Raw genomic sequence first — 7,882 nt, 5'->3', positions numbered from 1 at the left:
CATGGGAGCAGACTTGCGTATCTTTGACCTGAATAAAAATATTTGTGCTGTGACATCCTGTTCCCTGATAGTCTAATTAGCAGTATTGGTTTTGTTATTTTCTTCCCCAGCAAGCAGGTAAGGAATAGGTACCTGTTTGCAAACAGAAGCTGAAGATGAGGTTTTCATGTATCAGCTGTTTTGTACATATAAAATTTTGGATTAATTTCTTTGTTGGTAGAATGTGTTACAGCCTGGAGTGGATTCCATCTCATGGATTATTAGTAGAAATAGCTATGTGTTATAAGGTGACACTGTTGCAGTCTTATATTGCTGAAAAAGTTGAATATTAAGAGGTACTTCCTATGTTCTAACACCTGGGAATTAAAAAGCTATTTAAATGCATGCTTTTTTCAATTATTCAGTGCCAGTGTAGGTAATGGAAGATTCTAGCTAATAACAGGATATTTGAAAACCCCAAGCTATTTTTGCTTCTAGTGGTGTTCTGTTTTGACTTATTTTGAATACTGAATATTAGGTTAGTAATGGATCACCACTATGTTTTTCCTTTAGGTATGCTGACTAATTTTCACAAGGCTCTGATTTTAACTAATTATTGCAAAGTAGCCAGACTTTTGCTACTCTTTGGGAAAAGTGCAGCTGTGTTTCTGTACTCAAGCTGGTGTGTTTGGGCATTCTCGTGTGTGTGTGTGTAACGGAGGCAGCAGTAAATGAGACTTTCCGTTGAGGTGAAGTACTGTGAAAGGCCATTCCCAGATTTGTAATTGTCAGGAGATGCTAAAGCAGCATTTAGTCAAATCTCTTCTTTATATTTGGATATTTAAATAGCTTCTAGATACCAGGACTGCTTGCAGGTTGTGGATTCAGTTTTGAATAAATGACTTTTTGACCACCTTGATTGCAAGACAATCAAAATTGTGTTGGGTTGTGCATGGTTTAGAACTCAAAGCCTTCCAGACTGTCCTTCTGAGCTGCAGGAAATGGTCAGCCCTTTTTCATTTTTTGATGACTTCTTAAACCCTATATTTGTATGGATAAAAATGTCAACTGTTATTTTTAGATGCAAAGAAGTAGCTAAAGCTGTCTTAAATTTGAGTTTGACACATGCATACCTAGAAACAAAGCCCTGCCTCAGTAGCTTGTTCTGAGAGTTTGCATAGCAAACTTTTTAATATCCCCTTACAATTAGTGGATATTTAAACATGACATTCTCTTTGAAGACATTATCATAAAGGCAAGCAAAATACTTGCATGCAGTGTCATACTAAAAGCATTTGTAAACTTCAGTCTTTATAGCAGTTCTGTAATAATGAAAAGTTATTTTTGGTTTTTACATATAGGCAAAGAAAGGTGAGTCAGATCTTAGATATAAATACAGATTATAATCATGTATTTTGATATGTTTGAATCAGAATTCTAAATCTGGGATTTGCTTTTTCTGACAATTAAAATAAACAGGAAAGAGCCCAAACCTTGGATGTTGTTTTTTTATCACATCAGAATAGCTTATAAAGTGAGGTTTTTTAACTTCTTTGGAAGCTTTGTGAGAGTTTTGTCATTGGCTTCAGTGGAAACAGGATCAGGACTGCTGTGCAGATATCAGCAAGTGGTGCTTGACCATAGATGTAATAAGATATTTGTAAAGTGCATTATCTGTGCAAATTAGAGTTGCAATGAATCCACTGGAAAAAGGATACTGTATCTACAGTTAACAAAGAAAGTGTTTTATTTTTATAAAAGTATTTTTAATAACAAAAGGGAATTTTAAATACCAGTTTTAATGGATATTAAGGAAAAAGGTGTATATAGGAAACTACTGCATGGCATTTTACTAAGTTTGCTTATACATACCATTTCTTCACTCATACATTTGCAAGAGATTTTTGTTTCCTGATTTTTTTCTATTGGAATGGTAGTGGAAGAAATTTTAAAATGTGTAAAACCTCAGCTATGTTTTTTTTTGCTTAAAATTGTATCATAATTGTTGTTTACATGTGTGTTCAAAACTAGAATCAGAATAAAGTCAAGCTGGTGACCAGTCTTTGTTGGCATTACTAGATTGTGCATTCTTGTACATCTGTTTTTGTTCATTTGGCTGTAATTTGGTGTGATACAATGAAGTAAAATCTTTAATGCCATATTAAGGATGAAGGAGCTGTAATTTTTGTTCTATTTCTGGTACTTAATTCCATTTTAAGAGTGCTGTATTTTTTCTGGGCTTTTTATGTTGTTGTGGGTATTTCCTAATTCTGTGCTATTGTGTGGTTGTCTTACACAGGTAAGAAATTGGAAAATATTTGAAAGGTAGGAAAGAGCAAAATCAATGCTTCCTTAGGGAAAAGTGGAGCCTCACAAAATTCTCCTGGAGGATGGGGAATCCACGTTCACTGTGGAAAAGGTCTGGATCCTTGGCAGACCTGCGACTCTCCGGTTACACTGAGTAGAGCCTGCATTAATGCTCTGCTGTACTGGTCCCTGCAGTGGAGGTGGAATTGTCTCATCTCCCTTCTAGTAGCTTAATAAAACACACCTGGACAGAGCAGAGGAGGCGCTGGGCCGTTGGAGGTCCTCACTATGTTCAAAGCTTAATTGATATTTGTTGTTACAAATTAAATACACCAAACTGAATAATTAAGATAAAATATTGATAAGACTTGGAACACTGTTTTTGTAATATCGTAAGGAAATAAGTAATTTTGGAATGAATCTATGAGATACTAAGCAGTAATAAGGCAATAATTAAAGTATTTCATATTTCAGTTTTAGCCTGTAGAACTTAATGCACATTTATGGCTTAGCAAGCATCCCTATTTATATGGAATATTAGCTAGTAGGAGTTAGTTTTATTTCATTCAGATTGATGTAACAGGACATAGCTGATGTTCTTCATCTGATTCATTTTCTGCAGAGAAGTCTTGTTGATAGCTCCTGAGGTTCTAGGAAATAGTCTTGACTTGGTGAAAATAGAATCAGTACTGCAATCAGCTGGAGAGGCATGAACTGTGAGAATTACAAAACCCATCAGTGTGACTCATGCTGCAAAATGTAGGTTAAGGTGAGCAGAGTGAAGAAATGTTGAATATATTTCATATATATATAAATTATCTCTGTAGCATTGTGTATCAAGAACTTAGAAGCTGAATGAAAAAAAGCCAGTATCATATTGACATGCTCAAATTTACCATATCTTTTAAAACAGAAGACATAAGCACTGAACTTAGGATCACAGATGAGGAAGAAATAATAAATATTTTAATATTAAGCAGGACAAGCAAAAATGACAATGCACAAGTCATACACAACATGAATGAGAAAAAAGCAGTATCTCTGCTGATGTGCATTAAATTTTTGTGTCTTTGCACTAGAAAGATAAATGGAGAAAAATTAATGAAACCTAAATGGAGATTTAACCTAAATTCAGATCAGAAGATGGAGAAAGGAAGGGGAAAACAGAGAACACAGAATGATGTTCTGATTTGTGATCCTGTTCTTTTTGAGGCCTCTGGGAGTGACAGTGCCTACTGAGGCGCTCCAGTGCCTTCCAACTTCCCTCTGGTGATGCAGGAGTGTTTTCCATCGGTGTCTCACCTGACACAGGGAGCCAGCCCTGGTCAGTAACTTGCCAGACTGGGTAAACACATTGCTTGCTTCTGTTCAGTGGAGAAAACCACATCACTTTTCAGATGTTAATTAATATATATTAAATAATAAACTGGAAAATATGTGGGGCCAGTAGTGTCTCTTCTTGTGGTACAACATTATAATTAGTATTCAGTGATTGAGGTTTTTGCCTCTGTTAAAGGAATGTACTCTTCCAAGGAAAAGGTGAATGAGAAAGCTAGTTTTTTTTTTTCCTTTCCCTATGCTATCTCTGCTGTCAATAGCTACTCAAAATAACTATGTAAAACCACGTCTTACTCAGATGCATTATCCATCTCCTGTTTCTTCTGTCTCACTGGAATGACTGGGGTTTAAAGAGGAATTAACTGTCCTCTCAATTACAGATGGGTCTGCATTATCATCCTGGTTTGATTAGTGCCCTTACAATAGTTTTCCAGATTGTCCCTGTTTACTGTGCCTTGGCTCACATTTCAGGGCAGCCTCAGGTGCCAGGGTCTAGGCTGGTTTCAGATGGAACAGAACAGGTAAGTGTGCTTGAGGAATGCACCAAGTGTTCTCCAGCAGGTAATGAGTTTAACCTGAGCAAAACTGTCTGAAAATGCACCTCACATGAAGATTTAAATTCTCTGCACCAATTGTTTTGCTGCATGAATCTTCATATGTTAGGCTCTTGTACTTCTAGATGTAGCATCTATAGATGTGTTGTATCACTGTCTTTGCAATATGGCAGTTACACATTTTTCTGTTTTCTTTAGCAACATATTATGCCAGTTAAGTCTGAGTCCTGTCTTGTTATAATGTGCGTGAGTTTAGACTGGCAAAGCAATCCCACGATGGCAGTTGTATTAAAAACAACCCTAGCAGCACAACTGTGCTTTCAGCACTGTAATTTATTTGGCCTCTGTCAGGGAAAACAAAGGTACTGACATTTATGGTTTTACTTATATAAGTGCAACTACACCTGGATTTTTGACAGCCAAAGATTACGCTCCTGATTCATGTCTGTGTGCTGCCAGCAGTGTAGAGACGAGTCCAGGCTAAGGGATTGCAGCAGCAGCTTCTAGCTGTAGTTCACACGGTGTGTACAACCAAGTGTGCTTTGTTACCACAGCTTTGACTTACAAACATCATGGTGTATGATGGCTCACAAGAAAAATTACCATGCAACAGCAGCTGGGGAAGCCAGAAGTAGTTGTCAGTGCAATACTACCACACCTCTGTGAAGTGACTAAGATTGCCTTGCAGGGGTGGTTTACCTGGCCTGCACGATGTGCATACAGCCACGAGGCTGACTCAGAGGGTGTTTCTTCTTTAAGTTTATAAAGAGCAGATAAATATTGACTATTTCAGCACAGTGTTCTGAACTATTTGGATGACAGGACCTATAGAAATCAAAGTCTATTCTGTCCCACATAGATATTATTTGTTTTTCTCTAATATTCCCCCTAGATAAATTGAGTGTACTTATGAATGCAGGATCTTCAGCCATAGGAATAGGTTTGTTCTATGTATGAAGAATAAGTAAGGGAAGCCTCAGTCACTGCAGGATAGCACCAGCTCGGGTGCAACTGGTAATTGAACAGAGTGTTCCTTCTGCATGGCTTGTGCAGCCCAGTTTGTAATGTGAAGGTCACTTGGTTTTGGACTTATTTTTTCTTGTTTTAACTTCCAGATTTCAATGCAAAGCTGTTACTTTTTGTTTGACCACTTAGACATCATACTCCACTTCAAGCAATATTGTCTTTAGAAAAATGTCTGCAGCATTGGGAAAATTCTGCCAGCAGTCTGAAACTTGGGAGAACCATTTGGCTGAAGTATTTCCAACAGGAAAATCAGAAGTCATATGTGATTTTATAGACAACACTATTTAGATTATGTTGAATCTGTGAATGGCAAGAGTGAGATTAGAAATTCTGTGGTATCCTTGAGCCAAAGAATCTGTCTACTTTGATTAGTTCTTATAGCAATCAACCACCTCTTTTGACATTCGAGAACTTATCATGGGGTCCTTTTGACATCTTTCCATGGCTGTGATGTCTGACAGATTAGATTGAGGAGAGCAGATTGCAGCAAAAAGTGAAAGACGAAGATGTGTAATGCAAGCAAATACAATTTCACCAATGCCCAAAAAAATGTAAAAAGCTGCAGTGCACCTTATTTTACTGAAATAAAAGTAATGAAGGCTGAGCAAAACTTGTCTTGCAGCAGCTTTTGCTGTTGGAACAGCACAGTATGTGCTGCAGTTACGGACATAGGAAGAATATGAAAAAGCCACTGGCTCCACCTAATTTTCATTCCAATTAATGCAGCCTGTTAACTTTATTGGGAAGCTCATAGTTCTATCTTTACAGGCTTGATGGCTGTATTTTGTGTGAACAGCAGTAGTTTCTGTCCAGCCTTCAATATCTCGCATGTGAAAATGTCCTTGTCATTAGGAACTGTTTTTTTGTAGATGACACTCCATGGTATTATGGTTAATCCTGATTGCACCATGCAGGTGGATCTGTACACTTCTAATTCAAAACTTGAAGATTTTTGTGCATGTATGACAATGTTCCGTCAGAAGTCCAGGTGATGAAAATTTTCAGGTGAATTTTCCACCTTATTAGACAGAGCAGATGAGATCAGATCAGATTTAATTCTCCAGGGGTCACATCAACCTTCTGGATTAAAAATTTAACCACAATATGAGCATTTTTTGGATGAAAACATTGTTTTGTTAATGGATTATTGTCCTTTTGTTTATAACAAGTTAGAAGTCATTTTCCTTGTAGTGTCAGTGTCTCAAAGAATCAGCTGTTGCACCATTAGTTTAAGACATAGTATTATGATTCTCTGAGAACAGATGCACAATGGAAAAACTAAAGCTGTTTTTTTTTCATTTTCTAAGCACTGCAGGCATTTTGATTCTGCAACTCTATGCAAAAATCTGTGTGTGTGCCTCATCTGATCCTAACTGAAGCACTGCTGTTCCTGTGCATATAAAAAAATAACCTCTTTTCGGAAGTATGCAATCTTACTGCAGAAGTTCATTTATACAGTCACGTAAGCGGGGTGCCGATGGATCACAGTGCTTGGATTTTGATAGGCCTTGGGGAGGGACAATCTTCTGTCCCAGTGTTAGCAATTTGAGGCGACCTGACACAGCAAATGCCAGCATCAACTCAAGCTGTTTACTTAGTCGTGAGATCTTTTTCCTCAGCTTTGGCAGTTGAAGTGTGACGTGAGTGGCTGTTTTGCAAACTGTGGGTATTTATTAAATGCCCATCCTGAAGTGTTTTGTTTTAGCATTAATAAAAGCAGTCATAATTTTAAAATCACTAAAATAATGGCTTGAGTGCAGAAGCCTGTTACGAGGAATTAAAAATTAGAAACTGCTTTCAGTGGAAGCTGCGGTCAGTTGTTGAGGGCAGCTTGCAGGGATTTAAAGCAGTTTTGGTAAGCTGATCTTTGTGTTGACACGGTCCGTGATGTTATGTCCAAATTATCACTCTGTCATTAGATGTGTTGGTGCAGCGAGACAAACACAAAGATGGAAACACCTAACAGCAGTATTCTGAGTAAGTTTTTAAAGTTTTATTAAAATATGAATTATCATTCATAGCAGTATTTGGGGACCTCAAAGACATGAGATCAGTGAAATACTAGAAAAAGACTTTCATGTCCTTAAGTCACACATGAAACAAGCACAAACATACTGTTGGTGATGAAACCAGGATGCATTATCACAATATTTTGTGAGTGATGTTGATTTCAGACCAGTGAACAACAAAAGTAACCCTATAAATAAGTATATCAATAAAAGCTCTATATTGCTCGCAAATTATAAAATAATATAGCAAATTAGGACAGCAAATGTTAACCCTTTTAAAGTAATTTAACATAAATTATGTAAGGTATTTTCAATAATTATTTAGTAATCCTGTCTAAACACTGCAGATTTGGGCCTTGTTCTGTGAACTGCTTGGTACACAGAGCAGCAGAAACGGCCCCTACTTTGATTTATCCTTTTTAGGTGAGTCAGTCTTGTAGTAATGCTGTAGGTTTTGCTCCTTAAAGGTACAAAACAGCGTTTCCAGGGAAAAGTGGCTTTTTCTTGCGGCTGGCCCGTACAGGGGGAAAGGATCCACACAAAGGATCCGCCCGCCCCGCCATGGCCCGGGCCTGGGAGGGCGGGCGTCCCTCGCGTTTCTATTGGCGGAACGCGGTGACAGGCACGGGAACGGGCCAATGGCAGCCGGGATTTCAAATCGGCGACCGC

The 7,882-nt window shown here is 37.8% G+C and overlaps 1 protein-coding gene across 1 annotated transcript in view; it reads left to right on the top strand.

Moving 5' to 3' along the window:
* Positions 1-7,882, top strand: part of RANBP1 (RAN binding protein 1) — a 214,404-nt gene that overhangs the window by 168,813 nt on the left and 37,709 nt on the right. The gene's annotated exons all lie outside the window — the stretch shown is intronic.

The sequence above is a fragment of the Anomalospiza imberbis genome, chromosome 18 (genome assembly GCF_031753505.1).
Source record: "Anomalospiza imberbis isolate Cuckoo-Finch-1a 21T00152 chromosome 18, ASM3175350v1, whole genome shotgun sequence".
Lineage (NCBI taxonomy): Eukaryota > Metazoa > Chordata > Aves > Passeriformes > Viduidae > Anomalospiza > Anomalospiza imberbis.
The sequence above is the reverse complement of the archived record's forward strand: the minus strand, read 5'-3'. Positions and strand labels throughout refer to the sequence as shown.